This window comes from Eschrichtius robustus, chromosome 5 (genome assembly GCF_028021215.1).
Source record: "Eschrichtius robustus isolate mEscRob2 chromosome 5, mEscRob2.pri, whole genome shotgun sequence".
In the NCBI taxonomy this organism is placed as follows: domain Eukaryota; kingdom Metazoa; phylum Chordata; class Mammalia; order Artiodactyla; family Eschrichtiidae; genus Eschrichtius; species Eschrichtius robustus.
This window is the reverse complement of record NC_090828.1, coordinates 20,096,165-20,114,141: the sequence shown is the minus strand read 5'-3', so window position 1 is coordinate 20,114,141 and position 17,977 is coordinate 20,096,165.

Below are 17,977 nucleotides of genomic sequence, written 5' to 3'. Positions count from 1 at the left end.
GGCCCTGAAAATATAAATTCCCTTTCACTATGTGTATTGGGCAGGAACTGGGTGATGGCTTGTCAGGGATGCAGTAAGGGCTAGACCCTCTGACTTTCCAGATCTCTCCCTACTCTGGAATCTGTGATACTATGAATATTAGCATCACCCTGGCCAGCATTCGAAGACATCACCCACCCACATTTCTTACACTTGGCTCACTAGACAAACATGTGTCTTGATGTTTGACATCTTTATCAGTTTGACTGACGTGTTTCCCTGAGTTGATATTTTTCATGCAATCAATTGGATCTCTTGGAAGTTTTTGCAAAGAGGGAATAAACTAATGGACCACCCACATCTTGTTTTGTTCTGTTGACCTGTTTGGGACCGTAGACATTTCACTCAAAATCTCTATGCTCTAGCTTCTCCATCTGGGGCTAACAGCACCCATCACACAGAATCCTGCAGATCACACCAAGCACAGGAATAACTGAGCAGTGATGTTGGTATTTATAACTAGAAAGACCACTTCTACTCTGTCCTCTTTGCTGTGGGTTCTGGAGCCCATCAGACCTGAATTTGGATTCTGACTCTGTTCCTAGCTATGTGACCTTGAGTAAATCTCTTAACCTCTCTGAATCTTGGTACTGTAAAATGGACATTCATTCTCTGCAGAGGGTCAGAGTTAATGTACATAAAGCACTTTGCATAGTGCCTGGTATGGAGTCCACCCTCTGGGGGGCATTATTTTTGTTTTGACTGTCCTTGAAACTTCTCTCCCTGTCACCACTGCTTAAGGGGACTGTGGTCATCTCAGGCTAGTACAATGGGAAGACTGGGGCCAGGAATTAGCACTAGACATAAAGCAGAAGGCAGGGGTGGGAGTGGGAAAAGTGGCAGACAGGGCTGGACAGGGGAGGGTCCAATGTGCTGACCCATCAGCAAGCGTTGAAGAGTTTGTCTCCTCGTGGTGAAGCTGGCCCCAGGTTCCAAATCTGCAACCATTTCCTATCACTGTCTCTGAGCTCCTGGCCCAGGACATCTTTCTGGTTAATGGCTTTACATTTCTTCCCAGGGCTCCTTGACTCCTCCCAACCATATGGGGCCTTTGGGAGATTTCCACCAAATTCTCTGGGGACACCAGGACCACTGATGTTGGCTAAAAGGGCAGCTGAGCAGTTCTAAAATGCTCTTACAACCCTGAGATATAAGTGAATCTGACAGGCCTGCTGACCAGTCTTCATCAGAAAAATTAGAAACTTTTTATACCTGTAAATTTTGTTTTTAAACAGAATTCCCTAGACCAGGGCTCCATCATCTCCGAGAACACAGGAAAGACAGAGTACACATGCCCCTCACCTTGAGAAATATCTGTAAACAGTTCTCTAAACCAACACAGCCAATTTCTCACCTCCCATCTCCACCCCTGGTTCCTCCCTTGGCATCCCTCTGCCCAGCCACCTCTACCTTTCCAAGCTTTGGGAGACAAATTAATCCATTTCCTCTCCCAACCAAGCGGTACACCAGGACAATGGATTCCAGCCAAGAGCTGTACAGTGAAGGAGCCAAGAGCTGGGTGAGCAGTGGACATCTCTCTTCCCTGATCCTGACCTGTCCTGGATCTGGGGAAAGATGGAGATCGTGAGTCTGCCCAGAGCACCATGGGAAAAAGCACTCCTGACTTGGAGTGAAAATATGTCCACCTGGATCCCAGTCTCAACATTTCTGAGTCATGTAAATTTGGGCAAGTGACAACTTCTTCTACACTCTTTGTTCAGACCCTTCGTCTCTAAAATGAGGGTAATGACAACTCCCTCGCAAGAGTGTTTGGGGATTAGAGATTATATGTATAAAGCATCTGGTGCATAGTAGGTGTTTAATAAACCATAGATACTCCTGTTGTTGTCTTTCTTCTTGCGGTAAGAATTAAACAAGACAATCCATTTGAAATTCTAGCACCAATTTCACCAGATTCTCAGATGTACACCTGGAAGGAGGGGTAAGGGCTGGGCTCTCTCTCCTGTCTCTATTGACTGAAGAGGGGCAGAAACATTCTTTGCTTCTCATCAACTCTGTCCTTGGAGGGCAGCCTCAAAGTGATGGATGAGTTAGAACTGAAATCATTTGAATGTCACTTTTCAGCTACTTGACTTTAGAAACATCTTATTCAGGGGGAAGTTAAGGCAGGTGGCTGAGTTTTCATAATCATTATTAATTCTGGGTTAGAGACATCATTTTTCTGGGCTCTCCACATGTTCCCTCACCCTCCCACACCCACCCCAAACCGTAGAAAATCAGGAGTTGGCCTTGGACACCGTGTTCTGCCTCTGCTTGCAATCCACAGGCAATACCTGTTTGTGGGACAAACAGAGGAATCCGGTTTCCAAGGCTGTCAATCTGGAAGCCAATTCACTTGCTAAAATGATTGGAAATGGCGTCTCAACAACCTGCAGCTAAGCATGAAGGCCTCGGCCTCCAGAGAAGCTCTCACATTACAAAACTTGACAGAAACCGCTTGCGTGAGGGCTTGGACAGACAAGGACCAGGTCACTTTGTTCCTGCTGCAGAAATCTGGATGGGAGACAGACTTGTGTCCAGATCCCAGCCTCAGATACCACCCCAGGCAGCAGGCTGGCCCAGCAGAACTGGCTGCTTTTCCTGAATCAGCCACCTCCCTCTTCCCCAACTCCCCACTGCATCTCTGTTTCCAATCACCACATTAGCAATCCAGCTCAGCTCCCAGTCGGGTCACCAGGAGTCGGCCCCAGTAGATCAGCATGCTTTGAGTGCAAAATAGGGGGAAAGGGCAAGATGGTAGCAAGAGTTTAGATGGATCTCAGGGAATGCCATCTCCCTCTGCCCCATGTTCTAGAGTCATGATCATAAGGACCCAGGTCCTTGGAGATTCCCTGATGGTCTCAAATGGACGAGGAGGGACAGACCATAGCAGAATGCAGGGGGACACTTGAAAGGAGACTCAAATATGGGAGTCACTGAAGTGGACATGCTTTCAGACCATTGAGGATGCCTTTTGGACCAAACCACCACAAACAAAAAACAAAACTGGAAGGAGCAGGCTAATGAGAGTGTTGACCCTCTCAAATCAGACATGCCTGATGCACGTTCCACCACATCATTCCCAGGAACACGATCCAGTACATCTGGTGATGAAGGCGATTTGAGTTGGGATTCTGTCACTTGCAAACACAAAAGCTCCAGCTATACTCTAAGTCACTTTCCAAAGTCACAGTGTGAGTTAGAAATATCTAGGCTGTTAACTGAGCATCTGTAAGCCTGTCTGATCCAAAGACATGATTTTTTTTCTGTTTTCCATATTGCCTTCCATGTCCGTCTTTCCCAATGCCAAGTTCATCAGCTCCTCCATCAGGGGCAGGGGGAAGAAAAATTAAGTTCAAGTATTTTGTTTAATAACCAACTGCCAAGAATTGCTCTAGTGTTGGGACTATAATGAGAGGACCACATCAAAAGACATAGGTGAATACGGAACAGGTTTGTGAACAGAATGGATGGAAGGAGGAGAGGAAGGAGGAAGAAGAAAGTGGGGGTGGAATCAGTTATGGATGTTCTCTCCTCCCCAGAGCCAGGAGAGTTGAGGGTACTACCTTCCAAAAATTGCATCCATTTAATTTTTTCCAGTGTAATTTTCCTCAGATTTCTAGTTTGGCAGATACTTATGCCCTTGTATTGACCCTGTTCAAGTTCTACAAGATAAAGGATAGAGGGACTTCCCTGGTGGTCCAGTGGTTAAGACTCCATGCTTCCACTCCAGGGGGCCCGGGTTCGACCGCTGGTCGGGGAACTAAGATCCCACAAGCTGCAGGGTGCAGCAAAAAAAAAAGAAAAAAAAAAGATAAAGGACAGAGCATAGGTATAAGTCCTGGCCTCTCACACTTAGACCCACTGTATAGATGAGACAACAGAGGCTCACGGAGATTAAAAGTAACTACTATTCCATGCCTACCGCTCTCCCAGATCTGATGAGAGAGCAGACTGAACAGAGGTCTGAAAAGCTAACAGCCCCACATAAATGCAAGATGGTATTATTCAAGGAGGTGGAGCTGATATATCTCTTTGGTTGAATCATCTTTTTGCTATAGTCTGGGTGGCATCTGGGACTGAATGATACATGGCTGATTTCTATAAATCCTTGTTTGGTTAGTAGCGGTGACAAGTTAAGATTAGCCTATCTCTGTTACATAAACCCTCTCAACCACCAGGAAAACCCAGGGATCCTAAAACTCACAGCTCAAATTACCTAGACTCTCCAAAGCCCACCTTACAATTGGGGCATAGGATAGAATCAGGGCCTCCAGTGACAAGTCGTCCCAGAGGGACACCTGGAAGGAAGGAAGAAAAGGGTTATGATATACTCTCATTTGGGAATGCAAGTTTCTGTTCTTGAAAAGATTAAGATCTTCAAGAATATACCAGTCCAGGTTCTTGGTTACAAATTCTTGAAATGAGCTAAAGGTGATTCTGCTTGTTTCATCCTCAGGAAAGAAGTTAATGGAACAACATTGGGTAACTCAAAGAATCAACAGGAAGGACAGATAATTCCGCTCTTCAGGGAGAATAGCCAAGTTTATGCCCCAGAAACCATGTGCTTAAGGTGGCATTCTTACTGTCACTTGTCCTGGGACACCACCACCATTGCACTGTCACTACCACTAGACCCTGGATTCTGGGAGTCACCACCACCAGAACGAGTTCTACACTGTCCCTGCTTCTTTCTGTCAAGCTTCTTGAGACTTAAAGTCCTCCAGTGGGAGCACTGAACATTGCGTAGCCTCCAGGGTCACAGGGGAATAGGGTTCTTATTCTTTGAGCTTCCTATGGGGGGGACAAGAGCCGCGCTTCATACCTAAGACTCACACAGTGGTAAATTCTCCCAGCAGAGGAGAGGGTTGGGATGAAAAGCAGCCAAGGTGGTAACTAGTGTTCCCTCCCTGTGTGTCTTCTTGTTAATCCCTCTACCTCTCTGCAAAGCTACAACCAAACCAGTCCTGCCAGGATCACCTCTTTCCTTCTGAAAAATAAATTCCCCAGGAGAGAAAATTCCACTGGATACTGATTGCCATGTCTCATGATTTTCTTCCTGGTGTCTTATTCTGTTCTCTTCTGCAGATGGAGACTGCAAGTAAGGAACACACCACCAGCAGCAGTCTTTCACTGGGGTCCATCCAATATTCTTTGGCAATTTAGGGAACCACTGCTCAGTTGGGTCCATGACACCCGACCCCCAGTTGTATCTTATGCTATCCTGTTCACTTGCCCTAATCCTTCAAATTTCTCACCCCGACCTCTCAACTTCCTGTCCCATCCTGCTCTTCTTCTCCTGCACATAGCCAAGCCCTAAATGAAACCCAGAATTTAACAAGTGCTCTGATAATGAATTCACACATTGGTGTGAGGCCAGGATTGCAGGGGAGCAGGGTCCGGTCTCACACCAGCCCAGAAACCCCACATCAGTGTATCTTCTTGTTTTTAACAAAATCACTCTGCCTTCTCTAGAGAACATGCCTACCCAAGCCAGAAACCCAGTGATTAGTCTTATAACTCCATTTTAAATTGATGTGTCCAATTCAAGTGATGTGTATATTCAACCTACAGATAATGGACACTTGAGCAGAGTTGTATTTGCTTGGTCTGCAGAAAAAGGCAACCCAAGAAACATGATGAAGATTCTAAGGGGGTGATGGAACTGGGCTGCATCCTCACCAAATACAGGACGCCAGCCCTTCCATTGATTAGAACTCTCTTAATGACACAACTAGAACTCTCAGCCCCAAAATACTAAAGACTTGTTGGAACCCAGGTGAAAGAAACGATGCCATCTTTGAAGTGCTTCTCCTATGCTTATGATTTCTTTTCTTTTACATTTCACATTCATCATCTCTTTTAATTCTCACAACAAACTTTTGAGGTAGATTTCATTATTTTTCCCATTCACAGGGAAATAAACTGAAGCCCAGAACACTGTGACAAAGCCAGAATTTGAATGCAGGTTCTCTAGCTGCAATCTTAAGCCCTTTATGCTATCAGCACCTGGTAGGGTTTGCAGTAACACTACTTACCTCTAGTACAGTTGGAGTGAAGTCTCAAACAGGAGTCCAAAGATGGCCAAACTTCTTGTTGCGCCAGATAAGAAAGAAAACAGCAGGGATGTGACAATCAATACCCAAAGTCCCTTTCAAGTTCTGGGCACAAGCCAAGGGTATCTTCCTCCACAGGGGAAGAGACTGCAATGTTTACAGGCCTTCTGAAAAGTGTTAAGAAGTTAATCTCTTCAAATAATAAATGCTGGAGAGAATGTGGAGAAAAGGGAATCCTCCTCCACTCTTGGTGGGCATATAAATTGGTGCAACCACTATGGAAAACTGTATGGAAGTTCCTTAAAAAACTATAATAGAGTTACCATATGATCCAGCAATCTCACTCCTGGGCATATATCTGGAGAAAACTCTAATCCAAAAAGATACATGCACCCCAATGTTAATAGCAGCACTATTTAACCTAAATGTCAGATGACATTGACAGATGAATGCATAAAGAAGATGTGGTATATATATATACACACATATACAGTGGAATATTACTCAGCCATAAAAAAGAATGAAATAAGGTCATTTGCAGCAACATGGATGGACCTACAGATTATCAAACTAAATGAAGTAAGTCAGGCAGAAAGACAAATATATATCACTTATATGTGGAATCTAAAAAAAATGATACAAATGAACTTATTTACAAAACAGAAACAGACACAGAAAACAAACTTATGGTTACCAAAGGGGAAAATGGGGTGAGGGATAAATTAGGTGTTAGGGATTAGCAGATACAAACTACTCTATATAAAATAGATAAACAACAAGGTCCTACTATATAATACAGGGAACTATATTCAATACCCAGTAATAAACTATAATGGAAAAGGATCTGAAAAGAATATATATATGTATGTATGTGTGTGTGTATATATATATATATATATATATATATATATAACTGAATCACTGTGCTGTACACCTGAAACTAACACAATGTTGTAAATCAACTATACTTCAGTTCTTTTAAAAAGTCAATCTCTTTTAGACAGTTAAATCTAAATGAATAACACCTAATCTGCTTCTCCCTGGAAAAGCCTATCCCAGGCTCACATGGCTTAGAATGAGTTGTTTAGAAATTGTGAAGATCACTCAGGGACACAGGATGCCAATGCAAGACACCAATCATTTGGTCTCCTCCTTTCCATAGCAGCTTTTCTCCAGGAGACTATGAGAAGGTCATGGCCACCAGATGCTGCTGAGGGCAAGAAGGCTGGGCTTTGCCAGAAGCCTACCCCCGACCCTGCCACTCCCATGGGGCTCTCTGATGATCTCCGTGGTGCTCACATCAAGAGCAGCTTCTCCAGTGCTTCGGATTGCCCATCTGCCTGGGCCGCAGGGCTCAGAGGGGGCGTGACATGGAGACACAGATCATCTGGAGCTAAGTGTTTGCTGAGGCTAAGTTGAGTCTGGTAGGCTGCTTTGAGGGCTGCTGTCTGAAACATCAAAGCAATGAAAAAATTAAACAAATAAGCCATTTTAAGATGTTCTCCGAGGTGGGTGTGCTCTCATAAGCAAAAGCTGGTAGAATTCCATCATCCCATCCACCTCCCCTTTCACTCCACCCTCCCCATATTTTGCTGAATTCTCTACCATTAGCCAAAGCCTCTTTCAGCCTAAATTAAACCTTCTACGTATGGAGCTTCAAAGCGTTCCATCTTCTGGCCTCCCCCACCTTCTTGAATTTCTTTTAAAGGGCCATAAAACACCACCTCTACCCCTACAAAGACAAATGCCACACAACTTCATTCTCCAGCCTTCCAGCACTTTCTCAAACCATCTCACATGGTGAATTAGCCCTCCAGCTTCCCACTTCCTAAGATGCTAGAATCGTATTGAATCGCTGGGAGACCTTCTCAGATACCTCCTTTATCCCACACACCCACCCCAAATGCCATCATCAGCATGCACTCAAGCTCACATTCCAGGACAGGTACTGACTACAAGTGCCCCCAAGCCACATCTGCTAATCTACAGCTTCACATGTCACGTTGGAAGAACTCAATTACTCTGTGACTAAAATCAAGTTCAAAAATCTGGTCTTCTCCACATTCTGTAGATTCTCTCTTCCTCACTCACCAAACTGCCTCATTCCAGCAGATTCTGAGACTCTCTATGTTCTAAGAACTTACAGGTCCTCCTGAGATCTTGATAACAACTAGATGAACTAGATATCATTATCCCCATCTTACAGGAGAATAAATTGAGGTTCAGAAAGATTGGGTGATTTGCCCAGGTTCACGCAGCTGGCTGGAGCCTGCCTGCAGAGATTGGAACTCAGCTCTAGTCATTACAGCCTGAAACACACAAGACATGCCCAAAATCACACGGGTGTTCACAGGGGTTAGGAAATAGAAACAAGAGGAAGATCGAGGCCTGAGAAAGGGAGCAGCAGGGATGAGATAAGAAGGTAGCCTTACTGGCAAGGTAAATAGTTGAAGTTTTACATTATAGACATTTAACCATGGCAGTTTTTAAGCAGAAAAGTAAAACTAGTCAGAAGAAGGAAAAACTTAAGTAGAAAATAATCTCTAAAATCATTCAGTCTAGACCCTTGCCTCCAGAAAAGACTTTCCTTAAGCCACCCAGACTGGGTGGAACCATTTCTCAGAAATCTAAGCTGCACAGTGTATCTGTGGCATGAAACCCCGTGCAAATGCCATTCAGCCCTCACCCAAGTCTCCCTCCTGTGGGCTTGTCTCCATCTCCGGCTGCCCCCGGACAGCCCAGCGGCAGCGCTGGCTTGGTGGGGGCAGCTCTGGTTGGAAGCACAAAGCTCGGCACTCCCACCTGACTCTCAGCCCTGACACAGCTTATAGGAAAGCCCATGCCTCCCCACACCAGAACTTAGGTGCAGGATAAATCCCGCAAAACCTCCCACCCAAACCTGCATTTGGACTGAAATCCTGTGCTGTTACAGGCAGAAGGCAGAGCTGAACTTCTGGGTGCATATTTGCACAGAACTCCCAGGAGCTCAAAGTACCCAGAGGCAGAGACCCTATGGCTGGGAAGCCAGCATCCCCCAGTCTCACTGGCCAAGCCAACACTCTGTCCCCAGGGCAACTGTGGTCAACAGGACACTATGACCGGGAATCAGGAGATCTTGGTTCTTACCCCAGGCCAGTCACCAACCAGCTGTGGGTCCTTGAACAAGTCACTGACCTTCGCCAGGTCTCAGCTCCCTCATCTCAGGGGTACCAACCCTCCCCACACTGCAGAGCTATCCAAAGAACAATGATATAGAAATCACAACAAGCTTCAGGTCTTTTTATACTTCCTGCTTAGAGGGATACTGGGGACGGGGGAGGAGAGGGAAGATAGGTAGACAAGCAGATAGATAGATAGATAGATAATAGAGTGATATACAGACAAATAATAACCCAGATTTCTGGAAACAGTGTGGATAACAGATGTTCTTCCTCAGATGCCTCATTAGCACATTCATCCTTTTAAGATGGCATCTCCTAATTTCTTGTCCAGAGAATAGGGAAGGTAACTCAATCCCAGAGACACAGTCACAGCCCAGAGTGGTGATTAAGGATGTGTGCTTTGCAGTCCTAACTCTACCTCTGGTGAGCTATATGACCTTGGACTAGTTATTCAACCTCTCTGTGCCTCAATTTCTTCATCTGTAAAGTGGAGACGGTAACAGCATCACCTGGTTGACTCAGTCCGCAAGTAATGGTGACTGGTGATGTTATAAAGGAATTCTGACTTGAAGGCTCTGGCCTTCCACTCCTCCTCATACCACACGCCCCAGTTATATCTTGTAGGTCTGACCCTGGGTGTGCCTTGGAGAGTTTGCCTCTTTGTCCAATGTCCACTTCTTGGAAAAGAGCAGACCTCCTGAGGCAGCCTTAGAGGTAGCTTTGTGCTGCCTCCAAACTACTGGGACTGTAAATGGCTGCTGGAGAGACTGCCAGGAAAAAGCAAGACCCCCGGAGGGACATGCTGCTTCCCTAGCATCTCCCAGCGAGCTTCTGAGTGTGCCGCTCCACTGGGCTCGTCACTGACCATCATCTGTGTTCACAGCCACCGTTGTCTGTGTCACTTGTCAGCATGAGAGACTCCCCGTGTGGCTTTGTCTGACTCTCCTAAGCCCTGAGAGGCAAAGGTTGCATCCACTGCGTGGAAACAACCAATTGAAATGCAAGAGTTTGGTCAGACTCATAATTCAAACTCACATAGTGACTCCACCCATCACACCCTTCGAGAGTTTTATTCTTCATTTCGATCAGCTAACATGTAATTGGTCCTACAGCCCAAACATGGAACCACAAACAGTCAAGATTCCAAGCCACCTTAGAGACCATCTGATCCAAAACCCTCATTTTCCTGATGGAGAAAGAAAGTCCCAGAGAGGGGAAGTGACTTGCCCAAGATTATACAGTTGACCAGAGAGTAGCATGAGAATCTAGAAGGGTAGAGATGTCTTCACAACTCTCTTTTGGGAGAAAATACAACCACAAAGAGGGGGAAGGGGTTGGGGGATAAGGATGGTGCTGGTTGAATTTCAGGGGCACCAGGGCAGGGTGGAGTGGGCAGCGGACCAAGGGTAAGAAGACAGCATCCCCACTTGGCTCTGCCTCTTACCAGTTGAGCCCCTCAGTGCTGTCACTGCACCGCTCCCACACCTCTCAGAACTGTTGAGGAGCCCATGAGAAGGTGTCTTGAAAACCATAAAGCTCTACATATGTACAAGCAAGTTCTGCCCATCTACACAGCTGCCTTTAGGATTGGGGGAGAGTTAGGCATCCTCTCTGAACATAGCCAAGGATGGGGGTGCTTCTCTCAGCAAAGGGAGCCCAGAACACCAGGTTAAATCCATGTCATTCAAGCAGGGCTCAGGTTGTGTGTGTCTAAGCAGCTTTGGTTTGAAAAGATTAGGAGGGCAGTGGAGTGGAAAGAAAAGCTGATGAGGCAGCGGAGTCCTGCCCGCGGTACCACACTGCCCTCTGCAGGGCACCAGGGAGAGGTACCCAGGCTGGGCTGGGGCAGGTGAATGTAATTCAGACCGCCCAGGGTCATGGGATCCATTCCCCTGCCTCCACGCAGGGCAAGCCCCCTCCAAGTTGAAGCAGGGACAGGGACTGCCCTCACCCCCAGCAATCTGTTCCGCCTGGCCTGAATCTTCCACCTGCCCTGATGTTCACCATTCTCCCATCGGCTCTCGGAGGAGCCGGAGGGCAGGCCTGGGCGTTTCTCACTTTGTAGCCAGAATCCAGACAGTTCTGGGAAACACAGCAGCCCCCAGCTCCTGCCCGACTCACTGTATCCTCTCTGCTGCAGAATGGGGTGATTTCTCCATCCTCTGGATGTTCTCCAGTCCATGGGGAAAGCCGCCTCAGCGGAAGGAGTCTTGACCTGCCTGGATCAAGGAAGCAGCCAAGATCCTGCAGGCTTCAGGGATGAACCAGACATTCTGTGACTCAAGACCATCAGACACAGTCCCTGCAACTGATCTGGGATTTGGAGGGAGATGTCCAGGGTCCCAGAGCCCACACTGTGGCACCAATGTCCTCAAGGGCCTTGCTGTGCCAGGCTTTCCCCCACCCCCAGCCCATTCTCTGTCCTTTCCCTGGCTGTTTGGTTCAGAGCAGGGCACCCTGCAGCTGGCTCACCAGCCTCCTGGCGTGGGCTCAGGCCATGCTCCCCGAGTGCCCTTGTGTGTCCCCGGGGGAGCCGCTGCAGCAGGCCCAGCCACGTGACATGAGTGATTCACACGCGCAGACGTCCAACCAGCTTCTCCATTCTTCCTCTCCCAGGCCATCACAAAAGGCACAGTCTTGGCTGCTCGGGCTGAAAACCCTTCAGCACAGAGCTGCTTTGTTCCCAGGGTCAGAAGGGGCTGGAGGCTGAAGGGAATTAGGAAGACAGGGAACCTGGGCCCAGGGTGGTTTTCCATGTGGCATATGCCCCTCGTGCAGGCCAAGCCCACTTCCTGTCCTGGCCCCAGTTCCAGAGCTCAAGTTCACATCGCCCTCCTTTAGAAGTGACTTCGGGTTGGGTTATTGGTTTCTTTTATTTTCCACTCCCTGCACGTGTGTTTTTCTTTGAAAAATACGTACATGCTGTTTCCTTTCTCCTCTCCAATACATATCTTTCTCTAGAGACCATAGCGTAAATTTGGAGCCCAGCAGCCTTGGTCTTTGGAAGCATGTTTTATCCTCTCTCTTCTGCTCCCTATCCTCGACCAAACAGAGCCCGGGCAGGTGGATGGGACTAGAGGGTGTAATTATGGGTGACAGGGAAAGAGAGGAATCTGGTCAGCATTTGCAGGGGAAGGCGAAGGAGAGGAGGGATGGGGTCAAGACTGGGGCTATCAGGGATTTGGGAAATTATTCCAGTTCTTCTGGAATAATTCTTAGTTTATGAAAATATTCTACTCCGGGTTGTTGAAAATAAGGTCCTAGTAAAGAAACACTTGGAATTAAAGGGCTTCTAGAAGCTACCTGGTCCCATTCTGATCACCTGAGAGGTAGTCCTTCCTCCAGAGCAAGCCCGTGGTGGGCGGGTCTGTCTGTCCCACCACTGAGCAGCTCTAGATCATTTAGAAAGTGCTTCAGAATGTCAAATCAGAATCTGTACCCTCTGTGGTAAGCCGTAAAAATGGCCATCATTCTCCACTCCTTGTTTCCATGCCCTTCACGTGTGACTTTGCAGGATTGATCTTATGGCTTGCTTTGACCAATAGAATGCAGCAAAAGTGATGTCATGCCATTATGGAGCCTAGGCTTCAAGGGCTCTTGCTTATGTCTACTCTCTCAGAACCCTGTCAACACCGTGAGAACGAGATCAGGGTAGCCTGCTGGAGGATGAACAAACACGTAAAGGAGAACTGAGTCATGCCAGCTTGAACCATCCTAGACTAGTCAGGCCACAGCCAACCTGCTGGCTGACCTTAGATGCACCATTGAGATCAGCCCAGCTGGTCCAGATCAGCAGAACCGCCCTGCTAGGCCCAGCCCTAATTGCACACCCTCAGAATCATGAGCTAAATAAATGGTTGTTTTAAGTCACTAAGTTTTGGGGTGTCTTCCTATGCAGAAAATATAAACTGATGCACTCCATAATAGCTCTCTAGAGCTATACAGAATAATCTTGATTCCTTGGCCAGGGGGAAAGACCTTTAAATATTAAAATAGGTAATTATCATTGCCTCTAAACACCAGAATGGCTCTTGGGGAGGTCACACACACTAGCCCCTGTCTTAGAGGAAAACCACACCCCAGAGCATCCTTTGCCACTTCTTTCTCACCCAGTGCCAGCCCCAGGAGCTGCAGAAGAAGCTCTACTGCAGTTGGAGTCAGCATCCTTCAGTAGCATCATGTCCACTCACCAGGAACCCTGAGCACCCCAGCAGTCAAATATTCTGGTCTTTCTAGCACATTTCATTATCAATTAAGAGAAACTGAAAGATCAAAATGAGGAGGGTGCTCAAAGTACAATGAAAAGACTTAAGTCAATTAGGTTTCTTGAAGCCACTTCTGACCCAAATCTAAACTGCCAAAAAGCCTCCAAAACAAATGTCCTTGGCAGGTTTCCAACAGAGCCTTGGCTCCATGGAGCACGGCAGTAGGAGGGTGGTCAGAGGCTGCTGGCTTCCAGAATATGCCACGTGGAGAAAACAGCAAATGCACTGAACTTTGCCTTGGGGTCTGATGGGGAAGGTCACCATCCCCACCACAGGAGATGGATCAGGCCAATGGCAGGCCCCGTTCTCAACCAGACACGGAGGGAAGTGGTGTTGTGGGCAATGGCTGCCAGCTGTGGATTTTCTGGCTGAAAACTTTGCTGCAAAGTCTGCCAGTTCAAACGAGCCCTTGCAGCTGGGTTTCCTGTTTTCAGTTTGCGCTCCCCTTGTGTCACAGCACAATAATTCTGGGAGATGTTCTCAAAATGGACACGGTCTCCAATTTTCTTTCCCTAATAACAGTGCGGGAGATAGGGGTGAGGGAGGCAGAGAAAGGGAGAAACCCCAAACCTCAGAAAAGGAGGAAAACATTTCTAAACTCTATTTCAAAAATGAGAAAATCAAATTCGCCAAGTCACAGTACACAGCCGTCGACTCATCCAATCTGGTCCCCTACTCTGGGCAGGCTACGGAAGAAGAGACACTTTGGGGAAGTGAGGCGTGTCAGCTCTGCTTTCACAGCATCAAGGATATTTTCCCAGAGAGCCTAAAAATCATCAGCATGGCATCAGTGACAACAGGGTCAAGGGGCTGGTGACGGGTTCCTGGAAAGACACTGTCCACCAACAATTATTTTTCAACTACCTAAATGACACTGGCTGTGGCTCAAAGCAGAGCAAAGAAAGGACAACTCTCTCTTCTAACTCTTTTCTCTCTTCCACCAGACAAATGCATCAGCCCCAGTCCCCAAGTCCTTTCTTTTTCACAGCCATGAAAGAATCCTGGAGTTTAGAGTATGCATATTTTAAAGGTCTTCAGAGCCATCTTGCTTTGGGATTTTGGATGAAAAGATGAGGGTATGTCTGTATGTGTATATGTATGTGAGCCTGAGTGCATCCACGCTTTTATCCATGTGCATAGGTATATATATTTGTGTCCGTGTGAGTGCCTAACAATGTGTGAGTGTGGGTTTATGTCAGTAAATGTACCCAGAAAATGCAAACTTGGTACAAATGCCCGTGTGAGCCCATGAGTGTGTGCAGTTGTTGGTGGCACGCGCATGAAGCTGTCGTGTGTGCATGCAAGTGTGTGCGCGCTCTACGCATATTTCCCCCTGACATGTCTGCAGGACTGTGTTCCAGGTGGGGATGAATGTGTGTACGTGCTAGTGCATGCCGGCCTGTGAGAAAGTGTGTGTGTGTGTGTGTGTGTGTGTGTGTGTGTGCATGTGTCCTTTGCACAATCAGGGTCCCTTGTCCGCCCACCTCCTCCCCCCTTCCTGCGAACCCACAGCAGCCTTTGTCCGCCTCCCTTTGGGATCTGCCAGCTGATGGCAGGGGTCCCTCTCCAGGGAAACAATGCTCCTCCCCCGCTCATTTGTGTCACATCGGAGGGCTCCAGGTTCCAGCCCTTAAATGGCAGCCCAGGATTGCAGCAGACAACTTTCTTAATTGCCCGTGATGCTTGCGAGTGCAGCACAAACTGAATGATAGCTATTAGGCTGCACGCGCTGGAGCGGGGCTGCATTTTGTGCCTGTGTGAATTTAGTGTTCCTGGGAGTTGAGAGGCCAGAGCGGGTTAGAGCCACCGAGAGGCTGTCATTATGGCCTGGCACAGGCCTACCGTTAGCTTCTTGAGACCCTGAGGCGCTTTCACCACATCCCAGAATTGCAGCACCCCTAGAATTTCCAAACCAGGCCACCCCCTCGGCTGCATCCTTCCCACTCCCGAGCATGAGATTTCTCTTTCTCTTTCTTTTTGTGTCTCTTTCTCCCCTTCCACTGCCTTTCTCTCTCTCTTTCCCGCTCTTTTTCTTCTGTTCTCTCTCTTCCCTTCCTCTCCTCTCTCTCTGCCTCTCCTCCAGTTCTCGGCTCACATCAGCAGACTGAAAGCCCGACAAGGACTAGAGCATCAGTACGCCCACCACCAGCTGCATCTTCTCTATCTCCCGCCTGCCCCACCCTACCCCTGCTCTCTCCCTGCGGTCCCCATCCAGCCCATTCCTTCAGAGTTCTGCTTCCCCAAAGCAGATTTGTTATTTACACTTATCTCCAAGGCTGTGCGGAGGTTGAGATGGCCTGACAAAGGGCTTTCTTGTTCCTGTATTTCCTTCTGTTCACCCCATCCTAGGAGCCCGTGACGGCCAGTGCCCGGCCCCTGGTCTCCTGCCTTCATGGTTTTAGCTCACATGGGGGAAAGTGAAGATCTAGAGACAGAGAAGAGATACAGAGAGACCCAGAGGGCAGGCTGCGGGGCCTGAACTTGGGGCTCTTGGGTCTGTCACTTAAGGCACAGAACTTCCTCTCTAGGCATAGATTGGAAGGACATAGGTTGGAATCCTGCAGTTGCAGCATTTGAAGGAATTTGGCGCAACAATAGCAGACTGCCTGATTTCCTCCTGATAACTGGGAGAAGTGAGTCAGGGCAGAGTGATAAGGCACTGTTTTATAAATGGGTCAAACTACACTCCATCAAACTGTTCTTCAGAAATGCTGCTTGATCAGTAAATGTTTATGAGTGAGTGAATGAATGAGTGAGTGAGTGAGTTAATGAATGAATGGAAGGTTACTGGGTTCCCCTTCCTAGAGACTCCTGGCACTATAGTGATACTAAATCTGGAGGATGTCTCCTAAAAGTAAGGAAACGTGTGAGGTGACATCAGCTAGGCTTTCCAACAGGAGAGAGCAGTCCTTGGGTAAATCCCCACCCATCGTTGCACCCAAGTTTTCTCATCTATAAAATGAGCTTCCACTAGTGATCTTAATTCATCTTCCCATCTTGGAGATGAGAAAGCTGTGGCATTGTCAAGGTGAAGGAGTCTCACACTCTTTCCTGGGTTTGATCCCATGAGAACAGCATCCTTTCTGGTCCTTACCCCAGCCAGGACCACTGGAAGCTCCCAAGTGGGCCCGGCACAGCCCCTCTGGCACAGCCGGAAAAGCACGGAACTGGCAATGCAGATGCCCAGCCCTATTGCCCTTCCCTTTTTGCCCACCTTGCCAGGTGAAAGGGGAACTATTTGACTAACTGAGGAGAAAGTATGAAAGTTTGGGTCCCTTACCGCTAGTTGGGACAAACTCTGAGGCATACATCTCACTCCCTCATTTCTCGGAGGGATCAAGGTAAATTCTCCCCCATGCATCTTTGCCTGAAATGTCATGCTTGCTTGACTCCTCCCTCTCCTCTGTCCTGCACGCCCCACTCCCTCTCAAGTTTGTACCAGGAGCCCCTCATTAATAAATCATTCATACACTAATACTCGTCTCAGGAGCTGCTTCTGAAAAACTGAACTGAGACAACAGCTACTCAAACTAAAATGCGCACATTTAGGGGATGTAAATAGAAGGGGCTATCAAAACGTCCCATCCATCTAAATAGGGTGGCCACTCTCTAGTTGTTTGTTCCCAGCAGGAACGGCAGCCATGATGCAAGATATCCTGACTCTTTTTATCTTAAAGGAATCCATGGTTTTGCAGGAGCTCTCTTGGTTTTTAAGTGTAAGAAACACGTGAGATCATTTTTAAAACACCGTGCACAAACAAAACACATCCACAGACTGGATTCAGCATTCTGACTACTAGATTCCAACATCTAATCTATTGGTTCAAAGGCTCCAGTGAAGAAATGACTGAGGTGACTTCTACACTGACACATTCAAAAGAGCAGGAAAATATTACCCATAATGAGATCAATCAACTTACCAAAACCAATCTGGAACTGACACAGATGTTAGAATTCGCAGACAAGGAAATTGAAACAGTTATTATAGCTGTATTATAAATGTTTAAAAAGTCCAGTGGAGACATGCAAGATATTTTAAAAGACTCAAATCAAACTTCTAAAGGTGAAAACTAAAATGTCTGAGATGAAAATTACACTAGTTAGTATGTATGGGAAATCAGGCACTGCCGAAGAGGATTAGTAAACTTGAAGACATAGCAATAAGAACTACCCAAAAGGACACAGAGAGAGAAAAGATAGTTTAAGAAAAATGGGCAGAGCACCAGTGAGCTATGGGACACCTTCAAGCAGCCTAATACATGTACAATTGACGTCATAGAATTGGGCGGGGGGGCAGGGGGGAAGACGACAGAAAAAAATTTGAAAAAATACTGGCTATTTTCCAAATTTAGTGAAAGCTACAAAGCCAGGAAGCCCAATAAATGTGAAGCAAAAGAAATATGAAGAAACACACCCCACAGAATTAATTGTTCAAAACCAGTGATAAAGAGATGAT